Source organism: Tupaia chinensis, unplaced genomic scaffold (assembly GCF_000334495.1).
Source record: "Tupaia chinensis unplaced genomic scaffold, TupChi_1.0 Scaffold000012_1, whole genome shotgun sequence".
Lineage (NCBI taxonomy): Eukaryota > Metazoa > Chordata > Mammalia > Scandentia > Tupaiidae > Tupaia > Tupaia belangeri.
The window spans coordinates 1,973,940-1,984,487 of NW_006159442.1; the positions used below are offsets into that span (position 1 = coordinate 1,973,940).

The 10,548-nt window shown below is 44.3% G+C and overlaps 1 pseudogene; it reads left to right on the forward strand.

Moving 5' to 3' along the window:
• The first annotated feature begins 5,191 nt into the window (after positions 1–5,191).
• Positions 5,192–6,377, forward strand: LOC102500476 (phosphorylated adapter RNA export protein pseudogene; annotated as a pseudogene).
• The last annotated feature ends 4,171 nt before the right edge of the window (positions 6,378–10,548 follow it).

Below are 10,548 nucleotides of genomic sequence, written 5' to 3' on the forward strand. Positions count from 1 at the left end.
AGAAGCCAAAGAGAAAGGGACCTGGGTTCAACTAAAGTGCCAGCCTGCTCCACCCAGAGAAGCACACTTTGTGAGAACCAATGGAAAGGAGCCTGAGCTTCTGGAACCTATTCCCTAGGAATTCATGGCATGATGAGTGTTAAAAATAAAGTAATCTGTGCTCCATAAAAAAAAAAAAAATTATGTGAAAGGAAGCTTCATTGTCTCTCCTTTCTTCAAAAGAAAGAGATGTATTTCTCTGATGGCAAAAGTACAACCGTATGAAATAGAAACTATGGCATACACAAAAATTAAAGATAGTTTATAAATACATCGTCATGGTTTAACAGGGACTAAGCTAGCCTCACATATTTTGAAACCATTTAAAAAGGCACAGGATAAATTTCAACTACATTGTAACATGATAGTATATTTTTTCCTTTAAAAAAAACTCAATTGTTGATCAATTATCAGAGGCATGTGTGCTTTGCCAGAGAGACGGGGGGAGAAAGCGAGAACACCTGCCACCCCATTGCGGTTACACAGTTACAGACGTATGATTTCACACCACGGTCCCTCCTCCCCATTTCTCCTCCTAGTCAGGGTTTTGGATGTGCACACGCACTCATGTTTTTCAAGCTGCCCAGGACTGGGCGTCAAACCATGGTTGCCCATGTGAGATCCAGACCCCAGTGCAAGGAGTTTCCTGTGCTATGGGACCAGCCTGCTAGTTTATTTCTTTTCTATAGAAGAATGCGTTATGAGGAACCACAGCCCGCTTTTTGAAATTAGAAATCAGCAGACTCGATCGGTCAACATGTCACCCAGAATTCATTTGGAATTTTGTTATTTGGAATTCAAAACGTAACTTCCCCGTAGAAGCAATATAACAATGATAGCTAAGTTCTCAGCCAAGGCAGCAGACGTCCACGCTGTCTCCAGTGACTCAGAGTGACAACCACATTTTACTAAACCCAAAGGGAGGGGGCTAGATGTTTTTCTGTCTGAGAATAGCAGCAAGTTTATACAGAAAGTATTTTGTTATACTGATGTGATAAATATGCAACAAGATAAACTTTTTTTAAAAGAGTTATTTTAGGGACCAGCAGTTGGCGTAATGACTATGTCACTGGACTCCCACGCAGTCGACCGCAGTTCGAGTCCCGGATCCGGTGGCTTAAACTCATGCCGGGTGCGTGTGTGTGCATGCCCAAGATCCTCAGAGGAGAATGGAGGAGAAGGGATTACGGCATGGCTATCCCCCCGGGGGTGATTTCTTGCTTTCTGTCTCTCTGTCTTTCTGGTGAGCACACGCGCCCTATATGTGTTGGTCGCAGCCGCCTAAAAGAAAAAACCCGAAAAAAAAAAAAAAAAAAAAAAAAAGAGTTATTTTATTTTAGCTTGATTCATTTCTTTTCCAATTTGACCAGAGACAGAGCGTGAGAGAGGGAAAGTGAGAAAGGAAGCCACCAGGTCCAAGACTTGAACCATGGTTGGCCACGTGGGAGTCCTTTAACCACCACACCACCTACTGTACCTCCCCTTTTAAAGAGTTATTTAATTTTAATTTAATTGTATTTTCTAATTACAACAGGATAAACTTTACCAACAAGTTACCTGAAGTGATTTTACTTCTTTGTGTTTACTCCATTACCTTTGGCTTTATAATAGTTTTTTTAAATTATTTTATTTAACTTTATTTATTTATTTTAATTTGACCAGACAGAGACAGAGCGAGAGCACGAGTGAGAGAGAAAGTAAAAGTAAAAAAGCAGGGACCAACAGTTGGCATAATGGGTATGTAGTCAACTGCAGTTTGAGTCCCGGACCCGGTGGCTTAAACTCACGCCAGACATGTGTATGTGTGTGCCCAGGATCCGGAGAAGGGATTGGGGCATGGCCATCCCCCTTGGGGGGTGATTTCTCGCTTTCTGTCTCTCTCTCTGTCTTTCTGGTGAGCACACGCGCCCTATAACAAAAACCTCTCAAAAAAAAAAAAAAAGTGAAAAAGCAAGCCACCAGGTCCAGAACTTGAACCGTGATCGACCATATGGGAGTCCAGTGCCATTAACCACCATGCCACCTGCTGGCCCTTATAAGAGAGACAGAGAAAAAGGGAGATGGAGAAAGGACCCCCTCCTCGACCCCCCCGGCCCCACGGGTTATGATCACACTGCAATCCCCTTTCCTCCATTTCTCCATTCTGTTGGGATCTGGAGAATGCACACACACACACACACACAAACACACACGCATACACACACATACACACATAAACACACATACAAACACACACACACACACACACAAACACACACATACACACATACAAACACACATACACACACAAACACACACACATACACACACAAACACACACAAACACACACACATACACACATACACATACACACACATACACATACACACATACACACATACACATACATACACACATACACACATACACACATGCACACACATACACACATACACACATGCACACACACACACACACACATACACACACACACACACATACACACAGTGTGTTTTTCAAGTCACTGGGGCCAGGATTTGAACCATGATTGACCATATGGGATCCAGCTTCCTTAAGCACTAGGCTATGGGGCCAGCTCAGGTTTATAAACTTCTATAAGTTTATTAGGGTTCTGATTATAACCTTTATTCACAATTTGTAAAAGCCCCACGTGTTGTCCAAGCTGCCAGGTCCAGAACTCAAATCATGCAGTCGGCCATACGGAATCCAGCCAGTTTAGCCACCATGCCACCAGCTGGCCCAAGCCTCCACTGTTTTTAAATGCTTTGTCTATCTTGAATATCATTATTGTTCTCAATAAAAATTGTTGATTAAATTTTTATATATTTATCGAGTGAGTGAGAAAGAGGGGGAGGGTGCTCTGGTCAGAGGACTATCAGAGAAGAGGCCTGGGGCAAGGGAGGGCCTTCTGGCATTTTCTGCTGAGGAGTGATGAGACCTGAGGCTGGAGAAGCAGCAGGGTCTAGATCGCCACAGCCTTGCAGGCCAAGTTGGGAGTTTAGGGTTCACCTGTAGCTGTGTGTGTGTGTGTGTGTGTGTGTGTGTGTATGGTGGTGGTGCCAGGGGGCGTACCCTGCAGGGAGCGATCAGATCTTTGTGGGGACTGAACTGGAGGAGGGGAATCCAGTGGGAGGTCAGGTAAGACTGAGCGGCCAGCTGGACTAGGGTGTGGCCTTGCTGCGGATAAGGGGGTTGTGTGGGAGACGTGGAATGATCCCCACCATGCTCTCTGGTTAGAAGTGACTTCTTGGGAACCAGCAGTTAGCGTAATGGCTATGTCGCTGGACTCCCACGTAGTCGACCGCGGTTCACATCTCGGACTCGGTGGCTTAAACTCACACCGGGCACGTGTGTGTGCATGCCCAAGATCCCGAGAGGAGAATGGAGGAGAAGGGATTGCGGCGTGACCATTCCACCTGGGGGGTGATTTCTCGCTTTCTGTCTCTCTGTCTCTCTCTGTCTGTCTGGCGAGCGCACGCGCCCTATAGCAAAAACCTCTCCAAAAAAAAAAAAAGAAGTGACTCCTTGGACCAGCCAGTGGTGTGCTGTGGTGTTTAGAGGCTGGCCGGATCCCATATGTCTGACTACAGTTAAGAGTCCCAACCATGAAGCTTGGAACAGACCCAGGCACGTGTACGTGGGTGCCCCAAATCCCCAAAGGAGAAATAGAGAACTAGAAAAGGGACTGTGACATGAGCATTGCCCTGCATCGAGGTGTGTGTGTGTGTGTGTGTGTGTGTGTGTATGTGCGGGGGTCTTTCTCACTTTCCCTCTTTCTCTCTGCCTCTCTCCAGCGCTCACACTAGCAAATTATGATTTCAAAACAATGATTTCTCTTCCTCCTCTCTCTTCTCCCCTCCTTACCCTCCCCTCTTCCCTGCTTCCTCATCTTTTCTTTCTCCCTCTTTCTCCCCTCTCCCCTCTTTCTTTACCTTCTTCCTCTCTTCTCCTTCCTCTTCTCCTCCCCTCACCCTCCCACTTCTCTCCCCCTCTTCCTAGACAATATTCAGTAGGGCTCGCACTTCCCCCACTCCTGGGCAGTGGGAGACTTTGTCCCTTCTCCCTTGAGCAGGGGATAGAGACACTCTTGTCCCTTGCCTTTGGCAATGAGAGGAAATCTCTCTTTTTCTTTCATTCCCTTCTTTCCCTGCAAGAGCATCCAGCTGGGGGTGGGGAGTCAGGAGAGAGTCCTGGGGTCCAGCCCCTTTCTCTACCTCCAGCCCTGCCATGAGGACCCGCAGTTGATAGCACAGGGGCAGGCCACCTGGGGTTTGTTCCCATGTCCTCAACTGGCCACAATAACTTCTCTGTCTCAGTTTCCTCCTTGGCAAAGCCAGAGTTAAAATCCCATGGCCTGTAAGCGAGATTTCAGAAGAGCATTTGCAGAAGGGAAAGTTTTCAGAAGGAGTGTTTACCTTTGGGCTTGTTAAATAACATAAAAGTCTCTGATCGCTATTTAAATATTTGTTCCAGGCTGATATTTGCATTTAGGGTGAAATGAATGGATGCACATTATTTATGATTAACTCTGATGCTCCAGGAAAGGGGAATAATACCTGGATTTAGAAGGCGGGTACACCAGACTGGTCCTGAGTAAAATAAAGCCTTGCTATCAGCTCTCGTACACACTGGCTCTATCTCCATCTTGCTCGTACATTTTCAAGTGGATTTTTAAAAATGATTCTCCAAGCTTTAAAGGTTTTACAACCTCAGGGGGAAAATGTATGCAATTGAGCTACAAAATAAACAGTAAACACCAATTACCCCCGAATGAACAGCTAATGGTCTTGAGAATTCTCTATAACAGACTCAGCCTTGTAGCTAATGCGCTCGGGCTAGTGGTCAATTCAATTTCGGCAATAAGGACAAGGCCGAGGACCTAATAATTATTCAAGAACAAAGGGTATGATAAATGGACTGCAAATCACCCAGTTTTCTATAAGCAGTAGTCCCAGGGGTGAAATGTCAAATTGCTAATGGCTGGAATATTGGACAAGAGGAGATTTTCCTACTCAGGGACCAGAGAAGGTGACAAAAGAGAATGGCTTTCACCTAGAGCACTGGAAACGGGGAAATTAAGTCCTTGGGTCAGTGACACGACTTGAGCTATGAAAGCAGCTATGATCAGAAAGTTGCCTACCCTTGGGGAAGATGGCACTGGAGGCTGGCGACATGGAGGATGGGCAGCTCTCCTACTCGAATTCCGACATGACGGTTGCACCGAGCGACAGGCCGCTGCAAGTGCCGAAGGTGCTGAGTGGAGACAGTGCTGTGAGGGCCTTCCAGAGCACCACACCAGCGTGCACACCGGTATCACATTATCGGACTGTGAAAAGTGTGGATTCCAGCGAAGAGAGCGCTTCTGATTCAGATGATGATAGTTCGCTTTGGAAACGCAAGCGACAGAAATGTTTCAACCCTCCTCCCAAACCAGAGCCTTTTCAGTTTGGCCAGTGCAGTCAGAAAGCACCTGCTGCTGGAGGAAAGAAGATTAACAACATCTGGGGTGCCGTTCTGCAGGAGCAGAATCAAGAAGCAGTGGCCACAGAACTGGGTATATCTTGGGAATGGAGGGCACGATTGACAAAAGCAGGCAATCCGAGATCTACAGCTATCTGCTTGCTAAGAAACTCAGGAGGGAAGCTCAAGAGCATTCAAAGGAATTAGCTAACGAGCTAGATGACTATATGCAGGGTGACGAAAAACCGGGATCAAAGGAAGAGGAAAATGGCAAGGTCATCTCAAACGGAAACCACCTGTCAAAGACAGACTAGGGGACAGACTGGAAATGAACTACAAAGGCCGCTATGAGACCACAGAGCAAGATTCACAAGAAAAAGTGGCTGATGAAATTTCTTCCAGGTTACAAGAACCAAAGAAAGACCTAACAGATCGAGTAGTGAGGATTATTGGAAACAAAAAGGCAATTGAACTTCTGATGGAAACTGCTAAAGTTGAACAAAATGGAAGCCTTTTTATAATGAATGGTAGTCGAAGAAGAACACCAGGTGGGGTTTTTCTGAATCTCTTGAAAAACACTCCTAGTATCAGCGAGGAACAAATTAAGGGCATTTTCTACATTGAAAATCAAAAGGAGTATGAAAATTAAAACACTGCTTGGAAGAGGAGAACACAGGTGTTGGGGAAAAAGATGAAACAAGCTATTAAAAGTCTCAATTTTCAAGAAGAGGATGATACGTCACGAGAAACTTTTGCAAGTGACACAAATGAGGCCCTGGCCTCTCTTGACGAGTCACAGGAAGGACATGGGGAAACCAAGCTGGAGGCAGAGGCAGCCATTGAGGTGGATCATTCGCACAATTTGGACTTCTTTTAAGTACACTTTGGACATTTCGAGGAATAGCCCTTTCTAAGCTAACAGAAGAAATGATTTCTACTGAGATCGCTACATTTTACTTTGCACTGATAAACATGATACCTGGAGAAGTGAACTGTTTTGTTTGAAATAAAAATGAATATATGTGGAGAGGCAAATGCAGCTGTTAGAAAAACTTAACAAGTGTGTCTGACAAAAGACTTAAAAGTATGTAGCACAGGGTTTAATTTGAGATAATTATTGATAATTATTTTGTCCAGGTCATTATAACATGTCCTTTAAAAGTTTGTTTTCTTGAGCCAGCCCCATAGCCTAGTGGTTAAGGGAAGCTGGGTCCCACCTGGCTGGCTGCCCCAGCAGCTTGAAGAACGTGCTGGGCACGTGTGTGCACATGTGTCCACAATTCCGACAGGACAGAGAGATGGAGAAGAGATGGCAGGTGGCCACGCCCCGTTAGGGAGCGTTTCCTTCTCTCTCTCTCTCTCTCTGCATTTTATCTGTATAAGCATACTCTGGCAATTAAAAAAAAAGATGAAAGTTTTTCTGATTTATCCTTGTGGTGAATTATGCTTTGGTTTCAGAACATTCCATCAAGTGATCCTAAGGGGACATACCAATTGTTAAATTATTACCAGTGCATTCAAATTTGTTTTTTTTTTTTTTTTGAGAGGTTTTTGCTATAGGGCGCGTGCGCTCACCAGACAGACAGAGAGAGACATAGAGACAGAAAGCGAGAAATCACCCCCCAGGGGGGATGGTCACGCCACAATCCCTTCTCCTCCATTCTCCTCTCGGGATCTTGGGCACACGTGCACACGCTCCCAGCGTGAGATTTAAGCCACCGGGTCCGAGACGCAAACCGCGGTCGACTACGTGGGAGTCCAGCGACACAGCCATTACGCTAATTGCTGGTTCCCTCAAATTTGGTTTTTCTGTCTTGTAAGAACTCCTAGGCAATTTTAAGGATAGAGACCAAAATTAAAATGGGTTTGTACGGGTGGCCTTTTCCACTTACTTGTTCCGAAGTAAATAAATGTCAGAACCTTTTCTAAAAAAAAGAAAGAAAGAAAAGAAAATTGCCTACCCTTCTCTGCAGTCACCTGGCAAGCAGTTTCCTACTTGCTTGCTGTTTGTCTTTGTGGTGTATTGAAGCCAGAGTCAGACACGCTACTGGAGCCGAAGACCCTGGATAAACCTAACAAACTCCACCAAGCTCCCAAGAGAGGAAACATAAAAATCTTATCTTTTGCAGGTTGGTGTTGTGAAAACTTCTGAAATATCACCTGATTATGATGATCAGTAGCTAAAATTAACTTCATGATGTGTGCATTGAGTGTATTTTATATAAAAAAGACCTTCGAAATGAACAACAGAAAGAGAAAATCAAAACATTGCAGGGGCTGGCAGGTGGCCTGGTGGTTGAGGAGCTGGATTCCCACATGGAGGACCCTGGTTCGAGTCCTGGACCTGGAGGCTTGCTTTCTCACTTTCCCTCCTTCTCGGTCTCTCTGTGGTTAGCCATGTGCCCTAGAGCAAATTAAATAATAATAATAATTAATAAGTAAAATTAAATAAATTTTTAAAAACTTCATTCTTTAAAAAAATGATGGAGACATGACTTTTAAAAAAATTGTGGAGACAGGACTGCAATGACCGAATATTTGTGTTTCCCTCAAATTCACATTTGAAACCCTTATTCCTAAAACTATGGCATTAAGAGATTCAGGATTGAGGAGATGATTAGGTCTTAGGGGTGGAGCCTGCATGAATGGGATCAGTGGCCTTGTAAAAGGGACCCAGAGAGATCTCTCATTTTCTTCCCACCATATGAGGATACGATGAGAAGACTGTAACCATAAACCCACAAGGGAGCCCTCTCCAGAACCCACCCATGCCAGCATTCTGATCTCGGACTTCCGGCACCACGAACTGTTTTTCAGAAGCCACCCTGTCTGTGGTCCTTCCTTATAGCTGTTTAAACTGATTAAGACAGTTACGGACTTGGAAACAACTGCTTGGTCCTTTTATGGACAAAGGAGCTGAACTTGGGACTTAGTCCTGCAATTTCCCTCTCTTTTTCCCCCCTGAATCATGATTTCTTCTGCCTTTTTAAAAACGTATTTATTTATTTCTTCTGAGAGGGAGAGAGAGCAAGAGGACCCTCAACACGGTCTTCATGCCATGATCCAAACCCAGCCTTGGCCAGCCATGACCACAGTCAGTGTGCACCTGGCATGTGCGGGGAGACCTCGGGAAGTGAACCCACGACCTCCCCATGTGCTTCAGCATCTCAGAGCATGGCATCACTGCTGTGTCATTGTGGCTGACCTAAAATCTTGTCTGATCTGAGGTTAAAAAGCCCAAAGACTTGCTACACTTTTTAATCTTGACTTCCTCTTCATTGATCTCTCCCACACCTGCTCTACCTAGCCATTTGACCCAAATCTCCAACCAAATTGCTCTTATCAAATTTGTTAGGCATTCTTTAGCCCTCCTTTTTTTTGTTTGTTTGTTTATTTGTTTGTTTTTTGCTATAGGGAATATACACTTGCCAGATAGACATGGAGGGGTGAGAAATAACCCTCAAGGGGGGACAGTTGTACAATTCCTTCTCCTCCATTGTCCTCTCAGGATGTCTAGAGTGTTTTTCAAGCTGCCAGGTCCAGGACTTGAACTGTGCAGTTGGCCATGTGAGATCCAGTGGCCCCAACCTCTAAATCATCTGCTGGTCCCAATTTATATGTTTGTTATTGTATCAACATATTTATACATTAATGTGCTATTCAAAAACTAAGAATAGAAAGAAATTTTCTTAAGTCAATAAAAGTTATCTATAAAATAGTATACTTAATAGAGAGATAATGCACATATTTAAGTTGAGAACAAGATAAAGACAACTGCTACTACTTTTTTTTTCATTATTTTATTTAACTTTATTTATTTATTTTAATTCGACCAGAATGTGAGACAGAGAGAGACAGAGAGAGAGAGAGGGAAAGTGGGAAATCAAGTTGCCAATCTGGGACTCAAACCGTGGTTGTGGGATTCCTGGGATGCCTGCACTCTTAACCACCATGCCACGTGCCGGCCCCAAGTATGTTTTACACGGCAATGACCAGCTAGAAAACACAATTTTAGAAAGGTAACATTTACAATAGCAACAAAAATGGCAAAATAACTGCAAAATATCACCTGATTATGATGATCAGTAGCTAAAATTAACTTCATGATGTGTGCATTGAGTGTATTTTATATAAAAAAGACCTTCGAAATGAACAACAGAAAGAGAAAATCAAAACATTGCAGGGGCTGGCAGGTGGCCTGGTGGTTGAGGAGCTGGATTCCCACATGGAGGACCCTGGTTCGAGTCCTGGACCTGGAGGCTTGCTTTCTCACTTTCCCTCCTTCTCGGTCTCTCTGTGGTTAGCCATGTGCCCTAGAGCAAATTAAATAATAATAATAATTAATAAGTAAAATTAAATAAATTTTTAAAAACTTCATTCTTTAAAAAAATGATGGAGACATGACTTTTAAAAAAATTGTGGAGACAGGACTGCAATGACCGAATATTTGTGTTTCCCTCAAATTCACATTTGAAACCCTTATTCCTAAAACTATGGCATTAAGAGATTCAGGATTGAGGAGATGATTAGGTCTTAGGGGTGGAGCCTGCATGAATGGGATCAGTGGCCTTGTAAAAGGGACCCAGAGAGATCTCTCATTTTCTTCCCACCATATGAGGATACGATGAGAAGACTGTAACCATAAACCCACAAGGGAGCCCTCTCCAGAACCCACCCATGCCAGCATTCTGATCTCGGACTTCCGGCACCACGAACTGTTTTTCAGAAGCCACCCTGTCTGTGGTCCTTCCTTATAGCTGTTTAAACTGATTAAGACAGTTACGGACTTGGAAACAACTGCTTGGTCCTTTTATGGACAAAGGAGCTGAACTTGGGACTTAGTCCTGCAATTTCCCTCTCTTTTTCCCCCCTGAATCATGATTTCTTCTGCCTTTTTAAAAACGTATTTATTTATTTCTTCTGAGAGGGAGAGAGAGCAAGAGGACCCTCAACACGGTCTTCATGCCATGATCCAAACCCAGCCTTGGCCAGCCATGACCACAGTCAGTGTGCACCTGGCATGTGCGGGGAGACCTCGGGAAGTGAAC